This window comes from Watersipora subatra, chromosome 8 (assembly GCF_963576615.1).
Source record: "Watersipora subatra chromosome 8, tzWatSuba1.1, whole genome shotgun sequence".
Lineage (NCBI taxonomy): Eukaryota > Metazoa > Bryozoa > Gymnolaemata > Cheilostomatida > Watersiporidae > Watersipora > Watersipora subatra.
The window spans coordinates 8,591,719-8,613,984 of record NC_088715.1 but is presented as its reverse complement, the minus strand read 5'-3'; positions in this window follow the sequence as shown (position 1 = coordinate 8,613,984).

Genomic DNA, 22,266 nt, shown 5'->3' with positions numbered 1-22,266 from the left:
AAAAATACAAGTATTACATATTCAATCGAAGTATTTTTGCTGTCACTATAGTCCAATCAGTACTTGCCTTACCTTTGACAGATAAAAGGGAACTGCCTAGTAGAAGCAAGAGGTTTTATTTGTTCAGTAGTATCGTTAACCATTGGTGAACTAGTAGCTAAATAACTAGCCAAAATTGTTTTTTATTCAATTGGAAATGAATACATTTATTTCTATATATAGTAATATTAATTATAATTATATAAAACATACAATTGATATTATTTATAGATAATAATTGATTTATAGATAATAGTTGAGGGAGGGCAACTCCTAAAAGATATTTGGTCTGTTCGGTCATTCAGCGCGTTCGGCTTTTCGTATCTACCGGGGTCTACATGATTGATAATTTAAGAAATCCTAGACAACTACAGGCTAGTGCTAGTGCTTCACAAAAATGTTAAATAATATCTATACGGTAATAAAACAATAAATAATAATATATTAAATTGGTAGCTGGAAATTTCTAGTCACACCGACTGAACTGTTGGTTTAGTCACTCGCAGTTCGTCTGCAGGGGACTGAAGACGTTGGTCACAGTTAAGAATCATTGGAAGGTAGCGAATTTTTTAATCTATCATACATTTTTTATTTGTTTCTGGTATTGTAGCCATTATTTGTTGCTAAGTTTTTCAAATTTGTAAATGTATTTTCTTTTAGATTAAAACAATGATGATGAGAATTAAGATTTAATCTCTATTCACTGCCATTTCATATTCTACTCAAAGAGTAAACAGCTCTCCAAAGAAGCTAGGCAGTCTCTTGGCTGCGTGCCAATTGACCCAGTTGGCCAGCAGCCAATAGGAATAGATAATGTTGTAATAGCAATGGCTGGCTTGAGAAGACGTTACGTCTGACACAACGTCTCAGCTGGTACCCTAACCTTCTGTTGATCACAGCCACTATACTGTGATCACACGGTAGATACGAAAAGCCGAGCGCGCTGAATGACCGAACAGACCGAATATCTTTTGGGAGTTGCCTTCCCTCAACTATTATCTATAAATCAATTATTATCTATAAATAATATCAATTGTATGTTTTATATAATTATAATAAATATTACTATATATAGAAATAAATATATTCATTTCCAATTGAATAAAGAAACAATTTTGGCTAGTTAGTAAGCTACTAGTTCACCAATAGTTAACGATACTACTGAACAAATAAAACCTTTTGCTTCTACTAGGCATTTCCCTTTTATCTGTCAAAGGTAAGGCAAGTACTGATTGGACTATAGTGATAGCAAAAATACTTCGATTGAATATGTAATACTTGTATTTTTATTCACAGCGTGCTTCACTGGCGCAAAAATAAACAACAGCCTCAAAAATGTTTCTACGGAATTCATTGAGCTCTTTATTTATAGAAATTTGAGTTATGCACCCTTATCCTTAAATAGTCACACGAGAGGGCAACTCCCAAAATGTTCAGTCATTCAGTGCGTTCGGCTTTTCGTATCTACCGGTGATCACAGCATACATTTTAAATAGACAACTTGTGGGTGTCCATTTATATCACTAGATTTCCATGACTCGGTTAATCTGTGAGGTTGCATCATACACAAGATTGAAATTGCAAAAACCAGCGGGTCAAGCAAATTTTGTTACTCACAAGTTTTCGCCGAATGTTCTCATCCCTTTCACCCTTTATCTGGGTGAAAGCCTGGCAAAAACACCCACAATCGTGTAACTTATTTTTGAAAATGTCAATAATATCGATATTCTATAAACATGCATAGCTCAAACTGAAATTTATTTTTTATCAACAGAATCTTTTGTACAAAAAGTACTCCTTTACATATGTACTACTACAAAAAAGGTACAACTATGTACAATTGTTCCTATGTGAAATGCTTGGAAGCATTCCTCTCAGTGGAGTCCAACGCTACAGCGTAGCCGTCCGAGCTACCACAACGGTCAATTTTCTCTTTATATTCTAAAGTTTAAAAAGTTTACATCAGTTCTATCATCTGAATTATTTTATACTGATCAGACGAAAGATCACTAACGAGCGCAGGATCCAATAAATTTTTATTTAACCATTTTGAACGTCGAACCAATGTTGGCTGGTTTTCCCAACTTCCATATTTTTCTAAGGAGTCGCGATTTCTTTAGCTTTTCGCACAAGGCAACGCCTCTCAGACAATCGTTTCATATTGTAATTTATCAATTAACATCTTGTCGACGATAACCTTTGTTAACTACTCACCTGTGTTAATCTGCAACATGCAATTTCCATTCAACATTTATCACATGGTAGCTTAATTAAGAGCTTGTAATTACATTCCCACATATTTTGCACCTACAACACAACAGAGTAAGACATGGTGAATCTTTTGATGCCAGATAGCTGTGATATGAATTTTGTTGCAAATGAATTTTGATAAATGTATTCTACAACGATCTTTCTTTGCTGTTGTACATAGCATTTTACATGTAGACTTAATAGTGGTTAATTTGGGAAGGCCTCTGATTTTTCCATAAAAACACATTAGTCCCAAAACCATGTAGGTTTTTCTAAAGTCAAACTCACTTGCATAGCTGATTCTGTGTATTGTCGAATTCCTTGATGAAAATCCGTGTTTGTGAATTTTTAACAATGTTGGTTTGTAAATTATTCTTTTGTATGGCTCAATGATAAGATAGTGCAGTGATTTCCTCTGTTCATTGTTTGTAGGTACATTAGTGCAGTGATAGGACTGTCTCACCTCTGCTCTACATCTGGTTGTATCCACATTGAATTCTGCTAATACTTTTATGGGTAGTCTTGGCATGGACTGGAGGTGAGTCAAGATCTTATGGATACATTAGCAGTTTGAGGCCTACACTCCCCCATCTCACCAGAAGTAGCCTCATCTACATAAGGCTACTGAATTTGGCACTAGTCCAAACGTTGTGTGCCAGCGTTCTAATAATAGCCTATAGGATGAGTAATTTACCAAGTTTCCATACAGTGATAGTGTAGAGACACCTGGGTGAGCCAGTGCTGAAGTATGCTGTGCTGACAAGTAGATATGTTTCGATAGGGCTGTATTAACAGTAGAGTGATGGTTGTGTGACCATCATGTCAAGGCGTGTCTGCATATGAAGTGACAGAAAAACGAAGGCCTTTGAACACGCGCAAGTGATCTGGTTTTTTAAGTTCAAGGAAGCCTGCTGCCAACAAATAACGCTATTTTTTTGCAGTGTGACCAAAATGTGGACACCATTTTCTTATAAAATTATATTTATCTGAAATATCTTTGGCCTAATGTTAAAGAAGTTTGCTAGCAAAAATGTGTTCAAGTCGACATTTGCAAATGTTGTTCATTCAATGTAAAGCGCAAATATAACAGCGATATTGCTCTGTGATCTATGAGTGAAAAGAAAATTTACTTGTTGTTTGTTTGTGCTAAATTATAGACTGAGATCCTAAATTTACGATGGCATGATTTTGGTAAATTTTGTTAACCTTGTCATCCATGATCAATGTTTTTGTGTAGGTACTAAAACGAGCCGTTATAAAGCCAACGTATGCTCCAAAACCTTCTAATGTTTCTTCAGGTAATGATGTATCCTGATCACCGTGAATTAGTATGGTTTGAGTTTTATAAAGTTTTGCCGTAAACATCGTTGTTGTGGAAACTTATGCTATATCATCTGCCTCGGAAGGGAACTGAATATGATGGTGTATTAGAAACGAAAAGGGCTTATCAAAGGTTTGAAAAGGAAATGACTATGAAATTCCTGCAGAAGCTGTCAAGGAAGAATTTGAAATTAACTTATTTCGACATGATTATTTGAACAAGTCCCTGTGTTTGTTTTAGCAGTTAGAGATGAGCTGCATTTGATAAGTGGCGGTTGTCTTCTCTTGGCCTTGTTGGGCTGCAGTTATTGCTAGCTGGCATACAACTCCAAGTTGTACTCTTGACCTTATGCCAGAATCCAACGTATATGACATGCATCCATGTATGGTGTGCACCCGTATATGGTATGCGCTAGTGCTGGACACGAGTACTTCTTTGCCAACGAGTTTAGACTCCGTCCCCTTCCGTTCGAGTTTTTCGAGTAGCGGGTATATGGTAGTGCACGGCATGAGTACTTGGCCAACGGGTTTTTCGGGTATCGGGTTTGTTGATACGGGTTTTATGTCTAAAATTTCCAAACATCAGACATATTTTAAAGTTCACAATGCAATTTTAATATTATTCAATTTTTTAATCTTATTTTTACTATTTTCTAACGACCGATATTTGTGCTCGCAGCTTTAAACTTTTGAAGTTTGAACCCCAACTGTGAGTTTTCAGGCATGGCGTAGGGTGTGTCAGAATTTCTATTGGCAGGAATTCTGGCATTCACATGGCTTTGTTCACAAAAGCCGTTTCTAAGTTACAGCGTAAACTAACCAAATTGATTTTTGCACAAGATGTTAGACCAGAAATTTCACTTCCATTTGTAACAGTTTTCAAATGTCTCTATTTTCCTTCTTGGTTTTAATAAGAAATTTTATTTGAATGATATCGCAAGAAAATGGACACAACTGGTTTGTTGGTAGGATGTGAATGGTTGTGATGCAAATAAAGAATTTTATAATACTAGTTACAATTTTTCAGTATATTTTGAGTTATAAAACAATGGACATGTGCTCAAGGGATATGATGCTATTGTAAATGTTTTTACGAATTTTTTAAATCGTACAAACTTTCAGTTTCACCCGAATAATGGTAAGGTCCTGTTTTTTTCTGTTTGATGACATTTGCACTGGATGGCCCGACTATTTTTAACTAGTGTTTCAGCTAATATTATTGTATTATGAGCGCGTTCTATATATATATAATAAAAGTTTGAAAACTTCGGATCGTTGGACAGATTGCCCAGATTTACTAACATGCATTGACAAAAAACGCCGGTGTTCAAAGGGTTAATAGGCGGGTTATTAAACAGTGTTTAGAGTGCATGCACAATAGACCGAGTTTTTGTCCACTCTACTCGACGGATCCGTGTACCAAAACCTGAACTTGTAATTCAAAACCCCACTGGCAAGATCAAAATGCTCAAAATCTCTATCACCCAAGACTCGAGAGAAGATAAACCCGCGAATTCAACGAGTTATATTACCCGTGCCCAGCACTCGTATGCACCCGTGTATAGCATGCACCCGTATATGATACGCTCCTGTACATGATATGCTCATGTGTATGGTATACTGCGGTTTTTCTAAAATCAAACTGACTTGCATAGCTGGTTATGTGTATAGTCAAATTCCATATGTATTTGTGAAATTTTAACAATGACGGTTTGTGAATTAATCTTTTGTATTGCGCAATGATAAGGTAGTGCAGTGTTTTCTTATGTTCATAGTTTGTAGGTAGATGAGGGCAGTGATAGGAATATCTCACCTCTGCATCTAGTTGTATTCACCTAGATTTCTACTACACTATGGATCATCCTTACATAGACTGAGGTGAGTTGATATCTAATATTAGCAGTTTGAGGCTTATACTCACCCATCGCACCACAAGGCTACTGAATTTGGGACTAGTCCAAGTACTGTGCCAGCCTTCTATAAGAGGTCGAGGATGAGTGAAAGTATGGCCGCACTAACAATTCTTTCCTCAGTTCTGACCAAAAGCACAAAATGAATGAAAAACACAGCATTATTGGGCCGAAATTCACAGAATTCTCTGAGCTGTGCATGCACACCGAAGTCGTCGTCGCTACACTTTTAATTGGCTAAACAAATTATTAGCGAGCATGATTTTCGCAGCTTTGGCAATTGCTACAGTCCAAGAAACGTATTATGACCCGCAATAAAAGTACCGTTGTAATTCAGCATAGAACATACGATGCAATTGCTTAAATTGCGCTATTGTTGGTTTTTATCCTTCACACACTATGGCTAAAAATTGTTTTTTTTAATAATTACAATTTTAATTTAGCAGCACACATTTCCCGTTGTAGCAAGACTTGCCATATTTAGTGCAATCAAGTCAGTTTAATGTATTTATTATGGCAAATTACATTAGTATTTTTCTTGCGTGTCGCGTTATGTGCCCGGACTATATAAAATGCAAAAGTTGTTAGAATCTTGATCGCTAATAATCTGCTTATCCTATTTGAAGCATTTCGTCAACGATTTCTGTGTGCATGCACATTCTGTGAATTTCAGCCGAATAATTCTGTGATTTTCGTTTATTTCGTGATTTTGGTCAGAACCAACGAGAAAATCATTACGTGTGGGCATACTTTTAAGCTTCTCTTATCAAGGTTCTTCTTTTTGATGCGGGAAACAAAAATAGTTATTTTAACTTTGGTTTTATACCCGTGTTTAAAATATATTTTATGACGTTGTGTACACGGTACTATATGTGTATACGACGTCTATACTCATCTACATTACCATACTTTTCGGATTATTAGCCGATATTTTTTTCTGATGATTTGAGCCATGCGGCTTATATAAGCTATTCTGTGGCTTCTTCTTTCATCACAAGGGCGCATTAACCAGAATCTCCAGTTAGTGTACCTCTAGCGGTGAAAGAAAATACGAAACAATGCCTAACAGTACTGGTCCGTTAGACACTAGGTTAAAAAGCGTCGGTTAATACGAAACAGTGCCGTTAGGCATTGTTCTGTTTTAAACCAGAAAGTTTCTGCCGTATTAAAAAGCACCGTCCTGAGTTCTGCTGCTGCCTATACAAAACTGTGGCCTATGTATTGTTTTATTATCGTTTTTTGAAAAACAAAGCAGATGCGGCTTATATAGGGGTGCGGTTTATAGTCAGAAAAGTATGGTAGTCACAGTCATAACTCTACATAGGAGTTATGATATGACAACTCCAACATGCAAGAAACTTGATATACAAGTTGACTTTCTTTCAAGTTTCTTCCCTGAGATACGAGTATTCTTGGAGATACGAACATAAGAGCTGGTTCTCGATGGCCACTATACAGCCACTACATGGCCAAGTATCCGAGAAGCCGCTTTCGAAAACACCACATCGTTTGGTGTTTCTTCTCAAATTCATTTGAAAAACTTATAAAAGTTGGGGTAAAAGTTGGAGGCTACGCACGGCAAACCGAAGCTAATTATACTAGAGAAATTAGATGGCATAATTAAAGCACATCTGGTAAATATTTAAAATATAACTTCACGTGTGTGTTTAATATACGAAATTCATTCAATTGGAATTCAATTCTTTTTCATACAGGGCGACAATAGTTTAGTGCGGTGAATCCATTGCATGTAATATATGAATGTAGTATATTTGGGTGTGGTAGGCCTACATGTCTGTATGGTATGTACCTGTATATAGTATGTACCAACGTTTGGTATGCATTCGTGCATGCTTTGCACTCCTATATGGTATGCATATGTGTATAGTATGCATATGTGTATGGTTTGCGCTTGTACATATATATGGTATGCACTTGTGTATGGTGTTTACCTGTATATGATATGTACTGTGCAATGTATGCGCCTGTGTAGGAACCCCTGAATGGTTTCCTGTGGATGTACCTGTGGATGGTATGTACCCGTGTATGGTATGTACCCATGCATGGTACACACCTGTATATGATATGAAACCGTGTATAAGCCATTACATGTCTGTATATATGATATTTGCCCATGAATGGTATCCGCTATTGTATGGTATGTACCCGTGCAACATACGCGCCTGTGTCTAAGCCTGTATATGGTATTTGCCCGTGGATGGTTTCCGTCCGTGAATGATATCCGCTTGTGCATGGTATGTGCCTGTGTATAGTATGTGCCCATTTATGATGCACACCTGTATATGTTTCAGCTTTAAAATTTCAGTAATATACGTATTTATAACCTATTAGCTTGAGGGTTCTGATCATCGTCATTTAGCTCGAAGGTATTTAATAGCGTTGGGCCGGTATATAATTTAGTGTCAGATAGGATATCCTTGTACTTTTTTATTGGTTTTCCCGGTGTTTCGGTATTCTCTGTATTCACCATCTTCGGTATCTTTTGCCAACTAAGATAGTTTGATATTGTTGGTATTGCAGTTCCGTACATGTTTTTCAGTGTGTGTTTAACTTCAGCTTACCTACTGCCCATTTTATATAACGCAGGTGGGGGACAAATCAAATATAAAACATATAAATATATCAAACATATCAAATATCACACGGGGGTTTATCAAATATAAAACGTAATTTGATTAATGTAGGACGTAATATTATACCAGATACATTTAGGTAAGCGTGAAAATGGTCGTTGAAGAAAGTGTTATGATATAATTCACATGTGTTGTGTTTTCAGAATGTCGGAGAAAAGAAGTTGTGATTGCCAATGTGCGCTGAGGGACTCTTTTTGATTAGCAATTAACCATAACATCAATTGAAGCACAATTGTAATCTCATTCCGTTACATGGCGATTGTGCGCGAGACATCAAATGAGCTCTTTCATAAGCAGCTCATTATGCGTGAGATTCTCTCGAGCAACACGTTGCTAGTAATGCTGTAGCCTGTCCAATACAAAAATCTATCCGCATAACCATTTACCGATAGGCTTTTACAGATAAATACCGATCATATCAAACCGGCCGCGAATAACTAACTGTCACCGAAATTATTGGTTTTCCCGGACACCGATAATCCCTCGGTATCAGTAAGAGTGGATAACTCCTCACCGGCCCAACACTAGTATTTAATCATAGACATATTTATAGCCTTTTAGTTTGAGTATTTCAATCATAGAGCTATTCATTTTAGCTAATAATTTGTTTTGGCTTAACCCTCTCAATCCTAACAGCTGTTGTTCTGGCGTCGCGTAGAGTGTGTCAGAAACCTTAGCAGCTGGGATACCATCATTAACATTGCTGTATTCACCAAAGTTATTTCTAAGTAACAGAGTAAACAAATCAAATTACTTCTTGCGCATGGCGTTAGACCAAAAAATTCTCTTCCATTTGTAACATTTTTCAAATATCTTTATCTACTTCCTTCATTCCAATAACAAATTTTATAGGAACGATTACGCGAAAAAACCGATGTCTCGTTTTATGGTTGGTCATAGATGATTGCTATACAGAAGAATTTTATGCTACTAACTATAATTGTTCAGTTTGTTTTGAGCCATGAACTGAAGATGAGAGTGTGCACAATGGATATGGTGCTACTGTAATTATTTTTTTAAGAGTTTTTAAAATCGTACAAGTTTTATGGCTTCAGCTCGGGGAATAAAGAAATGCTGTTTTTTTGCTGTGTAGTGACATTTGCTGTGGGTTACTCGACTTTTTTGCTAGTGTTTACCAAATATCATGGCACTATGAGCAGTCAGATATATTTAATAAGTTTAGAATATTTAGATCGTTGGACAAATTGCCCGGGGTTACTGACGCGCATTGACAAGAACTGCCAGGGTTCAGAAGGTTAAGGTTCTTAGTCCAATAGCTATCCATAGGCTTGTAGCATTAGATTCTTAGCCATAGACTTCTTTATATCACTTTAGAATTGACATTTAGTCACTTTTTTACCTTTAGATTTTCCGTCATAGAGGTCTTCTTTGGTCAAATATTTTCTTGGCTCTGTAAGCTGAACCTTGATTGGCCAACTGTTAGTATTTTTTTTGCACGCACCTTGTCCATTTCAAACGTATATGTCTAATGTTTTAAAGTCCTATGTTGTATCTATACATTGTCAATTTATATTCCTAAAACCATTTCATTTTTCAGGGTCACATCCCCATGGCTGACATAAAATCAAACCCTTATCGCTCAGTACTCAGAGAAAAACTGACAGTGCAGATGTGACGGCAGATTGTCTTTCCAACGGCAGGTCAAATTACAGTTCATTAAATGAGATTTCATCGATGCATTACTGTAGGGACAACTCATAAACTCATAATCTTCATATTCATCTGTAGCCTCATTTCCTATCTGAGGTTAGTTATGTTATAGTTTTGACACTTACAAATCACTCCTTCATATACCATCAGGTATTTAAATAGTTACAGGATATTTGTGATTTCAGAATATTTTATTCCAACAAAAAGTTGTTATTTTTTGTGTTTCTGTGAGATTCTTTGCTATTTGCTCATATAAGTAGACACGTAATGAGTAATTTCATAAAACTACCATGAAGTTGCTTTACTCTATTGATATGTTTCAGTGTAATTTATCAATGTCCGTAGTATCCAGGAATAATATGAAACTGACTGTAGTTTACTATGAATATTGATGTTATAGCCATATACCTCTGACCCTTAAATATACTCTGATGATAGCGGCTTACCTCCTTGATCTCTTGTTTGTCAATTGTGTAACCAATAGGTGGAAGAATAAACAATATGGTCAGAGATCATACTAACCATTGCGGCTTGAAATGTTAGAGAGCATAACATCTTGAAGAACTTAACCACAGAATAAAAGTATCTGTGATGGTGAGAGCCACTCTTAGATTGTAAGCGAGTCGCGTCAATGACAATAGAAAGAAATGAAGCAGTCTTACTTGTAGTCATTGAGTTCGCATGAATTGATGTTTTCCCGATAATATTAGTTGTTCTTCTCTAGTTGTGACCTCAAAATAGCATTCCAACGTTGAAAAACCAAAACTACATAAAGTAAAGAGGCATGGCTGGATGTTGTGTATAACAAGGGTAAGTAATCATGTTTTCATCAGGACTTATGTAATGGATTTCTGGAGCATTGAGTGAGCGTCAGCCGGTCATCATGTGAGATACGGGGAGTTGGAGATGAGTAATAAAGCCTAGCATAACTACAAACAGTAAAACAGTTGAAAACATGGGCCTACTATCCACAGAGCATCATAAATACTCAATAGTTTATGAGGAAAACATTTTGACCTAATTGCTTCTTTTGAATTAACTTACCAAATTATAAACTTATATTCTATTGCTTGTGAGTAGTATAGTGAGAGCAGATCTACACACACTAGGCGGAGCTTAGGGAGCAGGAAGTGACATCACATCAGGATCTGTTTGATTGACAGTTGGGGGGCGGAGCTAGGCGGTGTTGAGTCATGGTGTGAGTCATGGCGAGCTGTGTGATTCGTGGTGCGAGTAATGGTGTGAGTTGGTTGGTGACGTCGCGGTGGTGGTGTCGGTGGCCGAGTGGTGAGTCGGGCCGCGAGACGATTCGCGGTTGTATTTGGGATTATCGGATTTCGTTGGCGTCCGGTAGAGGTCGCTCTTCCGTGCCGTTTCGGGGATTGACGGAGAGCTCGGTGGCGACGGGTTGACGGACGGTGGCGGATGGATTTCGAGATCGTCGGAGCTTGTATGTATTTTCTTTTTTCCGATCCCGAATGAGAATGATGTGTCTGCGAACGAATATTCATTTTGATTGTAAACTTCATAAATTCTGAAATTATCCATCGCTGTTATGGTTCCACTACTTTTTTAAAGATAATGTATAAATTGATGAAGTATTATTAGTTAGTGTTGATTGTTACTGGAGCTTCTGAGGAGTCAACTTCCAATAGTATGAATATCGACATTATTTCTGAAAGAACTTCCCAATTGAATATGAAACAAAGAGAGTATAGAAGACCAACCAAGTCTAGATTGAACAGAACTACGTCATTACGAAGATCATCAAGAAAAAGTTCGGTAGTAAAGCGGATATTCGAATCCAAGGAAAATTATATGGAAGGAGATGAGAAAATTACGTCACCTATTGCAACAGTTTTTAAAACCGAGGAAATGCAAGAACGATGGAAATGGATTGATCTAAAAGTTTTGGATATTCCAGCTTCGTTAGAAGTAATACAAGCAAATAAGTCTGAAGAAAATGACAATTGTGAGATTGCGTTGCAATTCTTCGTTGAACGTAAGGGAGAGCGTGTGGTATTATGTTCGATCATCGATCCTCAAAAGTATAACATTCCCTCATCATTTCAATGGTTGACACCAGCTCTCATGATATTGGATCGAAGTGAGATTTACATGAACTCTAAGTCTTCATCAGGATTAAAACTTTTCAGAATTGACGGAGCATGCGATCTGAAGGAATTCAGAGAGAAATTAAACAAAGATTATAAACTCTGTATATCAAGACAGTAATGAGTTAAGGAAATGATATTATGATTAAATTTTATATAGTTTATTTGATGATATATCATAGGGATTTAAACTTACTATCAATGGATATGTTATTGAATAAAAGTTTTGTATATAAAAATGCTAAAACATAATATAAAAAAGACTATTGAATTTCATTCAATCCCAATTTTCTTCTTCTTCTTTCATTGTCGAATGAGAATGAACTGTCTACAATCAAAACATACATTATTTTTAGTGAGATATAGTAAAAGTAAGACATACAATCAGATTAGATCATTCATTCAAACTAAAAATCAAATATAATGTAATACTTACTGAAGAAGAAGAAGATCCATCCTTTTTCTGAATGGAATCTTCCTGTTGAGATACGGGAGCCTGCAATTGCAATGATTACAGTCAGGATGGATTACTATAACCTTGCTGAGATAGTAGACTCTACATTCACAATGGACTCCAACTTAAATTGTAAATTTCAATTGCATTAGTCATCGAATCATAGAATGATATGCAAGATGTAATGCAGACAGAATAGGATATGCAATCAGCTAGAGTAGGACATACAGACAATAAGAAAAACAAATATGTTACATCACATAGTCAGACTAGGACACACAGACAGAGGAGGATATTCAGTTAAAATAAAGAAATAAATATAATGTACTACTTACTGAAGATTCAAATTCATAAAGCCTTCTCCAAAAAGGACTATATTTAGTTCGGTGATGCCCAGGATCCTACAATTGCATTGATTATAGTCAGAGTAGAACATGCAGACAAATTAAAACACAGTCAGGTCTTACTTTGAATTTCAATTCCAACTCCTTTTGTTTTAAAGTGGAGTTATACAAAATATTAATTACTGTTTTCACAGATTGATACTCATTTTAACATTCCTACATACCAATTGGAGTGAATTTTGTTGAATGTATTTGATCTTTAGTTACATGTTTTATCATTATACATCGATATTAGACGAAATAAATATAATGTAATACTTACTTTTAAAGTCAATGTAACATCGAAGTTACGAAAGAACTCCTCTCTTTGCTGCTGCATGACCAATGATTTCTACAATAATTTCCAAAATTACTTTGTATAATTTAATTGTTTCATTTAAGCAAACCCTATAATTCGAAATATATTTAATATGTAGTTTATATTCTCAAGTTTCCTTTAATCAAAAATATAATTTAGTAAAATATTATAATGTAGTACTTACTTTCTTTTGAAGCTTGATCTTGAATCGAAAAGCCTTCTGTTTTTCAGGATCTACCTCTCTACCCCAAGGGCAGTAGCCCCATATCTCAACACACGTGTCGATGCATTTTGTCTGAGTTAGGAGTCTATCCACGTTTTTGTCTCGAGCACACATTGTAAACTATTATAAATAAAATTAGATGAAAAACTTATTCTTTCTCGTTGCTTATATAGTAAGCAGAATCAATATTATGGTTGATTAAACTTGTGTAATTTATGATCACGAAATTGTAAAATCAGCTAAACAGATTTCGCGAAATTCAATTTCGCGAAAGTTGACTATATAATATGTAGTTTCGCGAAATCCATTTTCGCGAAATTCACTTTCGCGAAATTCAATTTCGCGAAAGTTGACTATATAATATATAATGTGTAATTTCGCGAAAGTTGACTATATAATATATATAATGTGTAATTTCGCGAAATTCACTTTCGCGAAATTCAATTTCGCGAAATTGGATTTCGCGAAATTACACATTATATATATTATATAGTCAACTTTCGCGAAATTGAATTTCGCGAAAGTGAATTTCGCGAAAGTGAATTTCGCGAAAGTGAATTTCGCGAAATTACACATTATATATATTATATAGTCAACTTTCGTTGACTATATAAGATATATATAATATGTAATTTCGCGAAATCCATTTTCGCGAAATTCACTTTCGCGAAATACAATTTCGCGAAAGTTGACTATATAATATATATAATGTGTAATTTCGTGAAAGTTGACTATATAATATATATAATGTGTAATTTCGCGAAATTCACTTTCGCGAAATTCAATTTCGCGAAATTGTATTTCGCGAAATTACACATTATATATATTATATAGTCAACTTTCGTTGACTATATAATATATATAATGTGTAATTTCGCGAAAGTTGACTATATAATATATATAATGTGTAATTTCGCGAAATTCAATTTCGCGAAATTACACATTATATATATTATATAGTCAACTTTCGCGAAATTGGATTTCGCGAAATTACATATTATATATATTATATAGTCAACTTTCGTGAAATTGAATTTCGCGAAATTCCACAATATATATATTATATAGTCAACTTTCGTTGACTATATAATATATATAATGTGTAATTTCGCGAAAGTTGACTATATAATATATATAATGTAGTACTTTCGCGAAATTCAAGTTCGCGAAAGTTGACTATGTAATGTATAATATGTAATTTTCGCGAATTCCAATTTCGCGAAATTCACTTCGCGAAATTCGATTTCACGAAACTTGACTATATAATATATAATGTGTAATTTCGCGAATTCCAATTTCGCGAAATTCACTTTCGCGTTGATGTACAAGTGAGCCGTGATTTATAAATGTATATATAATAATAAAATGTGAGTAAGATAAAAGCTACTGAAGATACAATAAACAACGCTAGGATTGTGCTAGTCCATGTTAATGTACAAGTGAGCAGTGATTATAAATGTATATATAATAATAAAATGTGAGTAAGATAAAAAGCTACTGAAGATAGAATAAACAAAGCTAGGATTGTGCTAGTCCATGTTAATATACAAGTGAGCAGTGATTATAAATGTATATATAATAATAAAATGTGAGTAAGATAAAAGTTACTGAAGATACAATAAACAGAGCTAGGATTGAGCTAGTCTATGTTAATATACAAGTGAGCAGCGAATATAAATGAATATATAATAATCAAACGTGAGTAAGATAAAAAGCTACTGAAGATACAATAAACAAAGCTAGGATTGTGCTAGGCCGTGTTAATATACAAGTGAGCAGTGATTATAAATGTATATATAATATTAAAATGTGAGTAAGATAAAAACTACTAAAGATACAATAAGCAAAACTAGGATTGTGCTAGGCCATGTTGATATACAAGTGAGCAATGATTATAAATGTATATATAATAATAAAATGTGAGTAAGATAAAAGCTAGGGTTGTGCTAGTCCATGTTAATATACAAGTGAGCAGTGATTATAAATGTATATATAATAATAAAATGTGAGTGAGATAAAAGCTACTGAAGATACAATAAACAAAGCTAGGATTGTGCTAGGCCGTGTTAATATACAAGTGAGCAGTGATTATAAATGTATATATAATATTAAAATGTGAGTAAGATAAAAGTTACTGAAGATACAATAAACAAAGCTAGGATTGAGCTAGTCTATGTTAATATACAAGTGAGCAGCGAATATAAATGAATATATAATAATAAAACGTGAGTAAGATAAAAAGCTACTGAAGATACAATAAACAAAGCTAGGATTGTGCTAGGCCGTGTTAATATACAAGTGAGCAGTGATTATAAATGTATATATAATATTAAAATGTGAGTAAGATAAAAACTACTAAAGATACAATAAGCAAAACTAGGATTGTGCTAGGCCATGTTGATATACAAGTGAGCAATGATTATAAATGTATATATAATAATAAAATGTGAGTAAGATAAAAGCTAGGGTTGTGCTAGTCCATGTTAATATACAAGTGAGCAGTGATTATAAATGTATATATAATAATAAAATGTGAGTAAGATAAAAGTTACTGAAGATACAATAAACAGAGCTAGGATTGAGCTAGTCTATGTTAATATACAAGTGAGCAGCGAATATAAATGAATATATAATAATAAAATGTGAGTAAGATAAAAGCTACTGAAGATACAATAAACAAAGCTAGGATTGTGCTAGACCATGTTGATGTACAAGTGAGCAATGATTATAAATGTATATATAATAATAAAATGTGAGTGAGATAAAAGCTACTGAAGATACAATAAACAAAGCTAGGATTGTGCTAGTCCATGTTGATATACAAGTGGGCAGTGATTATAAATGTATATATAATATTAAAATGTGAGTAAGATAAAAACTACTAAAGATACAATAAGCAAAACTAGGATTGTGCTAGGCCATGTTGATATACAAGTGAGCAATGATTATAAATGTATATATAATAATAAAATGTGAGTAAGATAAAAGCTAGGGTTGTGCTAGTCCATGTTAATGTACAAGTGAGCAGTGATTATAAATGTATATATAATAATAAAATGTGAGTAAGATAAAAGCTACTCAAGATAGAATAAACAAAGCTAGGATTGTGCTAGTCCATGTTAATATACAAGTGAGCAGTGATTATAAATGTATATATAATAATAATAAAATGTGAGTAAGATAAAAGTTACTGAAGATACAATAAACAGAGCTAGGATTGTGCTAGTCTATGTTAATATACAAGTGAGCAGCGAATATAAATGAATATATAATAATAAAACGTGAGTAAGATAAAATATACTGAATATACAATAAACAAAGCTAGGATTGTGCTAGACCCTGTTGATATACAAGTGAGCAATGATTATAAATGTATATATAATAAAATGTGAGTAAGATAAAAGCTACTGAAGATACAATAAACAAAGTTAGGATTGTGCTAGGCCATGTTAATATACAAGTGAGCAGTGATTATAAATGTATATATAATAATAAAATGTGAGTAAGATAAAATCTACTAAAGATACAATAAGCAAAACTAGGATTGTGCTAGGCCATGCTGATATACAAGTGAGCAATGATTATAAATGTATATATAATAATAAAATGTGAGTAAGATAAAAGCTACTGAAGATACAAACAAAGCTAGGATTGTACTAGTCCATGATGATATACAAGGGAGCAGTGATTATAAATATATATAATAATAAAATGTGAGTAAGATAAAAGCTACTGAAGATACAATAAACAAAAAACTAGGATTGTACTAGTCTATGTTGGTGTACAAGTGAGCAATGATTATAAATGTATATATAATAATAAAATGTGAGTAAGATAAAAGCTACTGAAGATACAATAAACAAAGCTAGGACTGTGCTAGTCCATGTTAATATACAAGTGAGCAGTGATTATAAATATATATAATAATAAAATGTATTATTATATATACTCACATTACTTACTCTCATTTTATTATTATATATATATTTATAATCACTGCTCACTTGTATATTAACATGGACTAGCACAGTCCTAGCTTTGTTTATTGTATCTTCAGTAGCTTTTATCTTACTCACATTTTATTATTATATATACATTTATAATCATTGCCCACTTGTACATCAACATAGACTAGTACAATCCTGCTTTGATTATTGTATCTTCAGTAGCTTTTATCTTACTCACGATTTATTATATATATATATATATATATATATTTATAATCACTGCTCCCTTGTATATCAACATGGACTAGCACAATCCTAGCTTTGTTTATTGTATCTTCAGTAGCTTTTATCTTACTCACATTTTATTATTATATATACATTTATAATCACTGCTCACTTGTATATTAACTCTTTCGCTACCACGTTAATTGTTGACCAAACGATTATTCTGCCCAAGTTAATTCAAACGGATTTTCTAAAAAATCCGATACACCGTTAGTATTTAAGCAATATCTCAAAAAATGAAAACATATATCGTTTTACTTTTAAATGTATCTTATTCAGAACAAAATTCTCCACAAGATAGGTGTAAAATTGTTTAGCAACTCTTACTCTCACAAAATTCCTGACGCTTTTCTTTGCGTTGAACAAACTCGTTGTGTTTCTTATTGTCATGACGATAACGGTCTGGTTTTACCGTCTTTGAAAAAATAATTAGAAATGGAATTGTTGAACCAAAAATTTAGTTGCACGTCATTGGCAACAAGGTTGTTTCATTGGAAACAAAATTTGATTGGCCTAGCTGATGTGTGGGATTTGTAATTAAAAGAAAAAGTGAAACCCTATTGATGAGTCGATACACCGTCTGATTGTCTGTATTTATATTACCGCGAATTGATGGAAATGTTCAACAAAAAAAAACAAAAAAAATTTTTTTTTTTTATTGGTTACACCTGATTGGCAAAAAGGTTGTTTTATTGGAAACAATTCTTTCAACAACATGTGGAGATTACTGTCTTCTCTTTGCAATATTTTGGAGCAGAGGATGTTCAATAGAAGATTTTCTAACAGTTATGCTAAAAATTTCTGAAACAGATACACGAGATCATGTAGTTCGAAAAACTATACTAGATAGATATGATTGGAATGAAAAAAAATTAGTAAAAGTCTTAATAACGAAGAAAATGAAGGTGTTGACAATGTACATATTCAAGGAACTTCCCAAATTGTTAAATTACTAGAAGATCTGACATAAATTTTTTTTTTTCTATATTTTACAATTGAATATACATATATACTTTATATCGAAATAAAGTTGGTAACAAATACAACCGAATATTATTTACTTTTTGATATAAGTTTTATATATTGATATACTCACACTGAGTTGGAGCTATCCTCAAAATAATCCACATATTAATCCATGTATGCCCCTTTACTAGTTCATCATCTTCATCTATTTACTGGTCGAGAAACTGTTATGGAATGGTTAAGCCAAACCAAACAGGAGAATTCCATAGGTAAACCTAGGAAAACAATCAGGTCGAATGCCAAGGCGCTTGTCCACACAACAGCCCCTGAAAACAGCGACACTCAACGAACTTAATCGCGAGTAGCCGGCTAACAGAATTCTAGCTGAAGCATACAAGCCTTATGGTATCAACACTCGATCGACCCAAATTCTCAAATATAAGTAGGCATCAAGAGATGGTTAATGAGGCAGAATATTCCATCAGATTATGCAACGCTTATATAGTGAATTGAAGAATGATGGGTGTGTCCAAAGGAATTAATGAAGCGAAAATAGTAAACAGATTTTCGCGAAATTGAATTTCGCGAAATTACACATTATATATATTATATAGTCAACTTTCGCGAAATTGAATTTCGCGAAATTACACATTATATATATTATATAGTCAACTTTCGCGAAAGTGAATTTCGCGAAATTACACATTATATATATTATATAGTCAACTTTCGCGAAATTGAATTTCGCGAAATTACACATTATATATATTATATAGTCAACTTTCGCGAAATTGAATTTCGCGAAATTACACATTATATATTATATAGTCAACTTTCGCGAAAGTGAATTTCGCGAAATTCAATTTCGCGAAATTACACATTATATATATTATATAGTCAACTTTCGCGAAATTGAATTTCGCGAAAGTGAATTTCGCGAAATTCAATTTCGCGAAATTACACATATATATTATATAGTCTACTTTCGCGAAATTGAATTTCGCGAAAGTGAATTTCGCAAAATTACACATTATATATATTATATAGTCAATTTTCGCGAAATTGAATTTCGCGAAAGTGAATTTCGCGAAATTGAATTTCGCGAAAACTGTTTATATATATCATTAGATCACAAAATTATTGAACCGCGACAACACTTCTACTTGTTATAAAACCTTCGAGCGAATATGCCTTTTCAATTCAGTTCATAACTTCACAATGAGTACCAGAGACAACAGAAAAAGGAAATTTCAAGAACGATTACAATGTGTAGATAAATGTGTGAAGCGATGGGGTTACTGCTCTCATGGAATGGAAATAAGCGATCGGAAGCGAAAAGCTTGTCGATTTCTCTTACGTGAAAAGTTCTATCAAGATCTCAACGAAAGATTACGGTTTACAGTAAGTACTACAAATTCAATCTATATGTTATGTAGGAATGATACAATGAATCTTCTCTTCTGAGTAGTAACTATGTGTTCTAGGCTGATTGTATTCATTGCAATTGCAAACTCCAATATCTTAGCAAAGTGTATGTTATATCCCTACTCAGATTAAAACAGATTATTTTAACTGAATATCCTCCTCTGTCTGTGTGTCCTAGTCTGACTATGTGATGTAACATATTTGTTTTTCTTATTGTCTGTATGTCCTACTCTAGCTGATTGCATATCCTATTCTGTCTGCATTACATCTTGCATATCATTCTATGATTCGATGACTAATGCAATTGAAATTTACAATTTAAGTTGGAGTCCATTGTGAATGTAGAGTCTACTATCTCAGCAAGGTTATAGTAAACCATCCTGACTGTAATCATTGCAATTGCAGGCTCCCGTATCTCAACAGGAAGATTCCATTCAGAAAAAGGATGGATCTTCTTCTTCTTCAGTAAGTATTACATTATATTTGATTTTTAGTTTGAATGAATGATCTAATCTGATTGTATGTCTTACTTTTACTATATCTCACTAAAAATAATGTATGTTTTGATTGTAGACAGTTCATTCTCATTCGACAATGAAAGAAGAAGAAGAAAATTGGGATTGAATGAAATTCAATAGTCTTTTTTATATTATGTTTTAGCATTTTTATATACAAAACTTTTATTCAATAATATATCCATTGATAGTAAGTTTAAATCCCTATGATATATCATCAAATAAACTATATAAAATTTAATCATAATATCATTTCCTTAACTCATTACTGTCTTGATATACAGAGTTTATAATCTTTGTTTTAATTTCTCTCTGAATTCCTTCAGATTGCATGCTCCGTCAATTCTGAAAAGTTTTAATCCTGATGAAGACTTAGAGGCGATGGATAATTTCAGAATTTATGAAGTTTACAATCAAAATGAATATTCGTTCGCAGACACATCATTCTCATTCGGGATCGGAAAAAAGAAAATACATACAAGCTCCGACGATCTCAAAATCCATCCGCCACCGTCCGTCAACCCGTCGCCACCGAGCTCTCCGTCAATCCCCGAAATGGCACGGAAGAGCGACCTCTACCGGACGCCAACGAAATCCGATAATCCCAAATACAACCGCGAATCGTCTCGCGGCCCGACTCACCACTCGGCCACCGACACCACCACCGCGACGTCACCAACCAACTCACACCATTACTCGCACCACGAATCACACAGCTCGCCATGACTCACACCATGACTCAACACCGCCTAGCTCCGCCCCCCAACTGTCAATCAAACAGATCCTGATGTGATGTCACTTCCTGCTCCCTAAGCTCCGCCTAGTGTGTGTAGACCTGCTCTCACTATACTACTCTTATGAAATTCCAGGTGGTTAAAAACAGCAATTTTTAATAAAAATGAATGATGTCCAAACAATCAAATCCATCGCGTATTAGCAAATGATGTCCTTGTCAGCCAATCATTTGAAAATGAGCAAATCCTTTACATATCAGCAAATGATGTCGTTTTCAGCCAATCATTTGAAAATGAGCAAATCCTTTACGTATCAGCAAATGATGTCCTTTTCAGCCAATCATTTGCAAATGAGCAACTTCTTTACATGTCAGCAAATGATGTCCTTTTCAGGCAAACATTTGCAAATGAGCAAATCCTTTACATATCAGCAAATGATGTCGTTTTCAGCCAATCATTTGAAAATGAGCAAATCCTTTACGTATCAGCAAATGATGTCCTTTTCAGCCAATCATTTGCAAATGAGCAACTCCTTTGCGTATCAGCAAATTATGTCCTTTTCAGGCAAACATTTGCAAATAAGCTAATCCTTTACGTATCAGCAAATGGTGTCCTTTTCAGGCAAACATTTGCAAATGAGCAAATTCTTTACATATTAGCAAATGATGTCCTTTTCAGCCAATCGTTTGCAAATAAGCTGCAATCCATTGCTGACAAAAATTGCATTAACAAAAAGCAAATCTATTAGGTTTTACTAAATACTTTGCAGTTTTTGAGCAGCGTTTTACATTAACCAATAAGAAATCAGTTGATATTTATTATAGCTCTCTAGCTGCAGTTGTCTCTGTAATTTAGTCTGGTCATACGCAGCTGTATGAAATATAATATTTATTTCTGTTCAGTTGATGAGTTGGGTTTTGGAATAATGAGACACGTCAGGAAGGTGCTTATTTTTTCTCCTAAACATACTCATCTTCTTAATAACTGTCTTATCACTCTGTCATTCTTATAGGATGCAATGAATAATTGAAATGAATATATGTTTTTTAGAACTGTT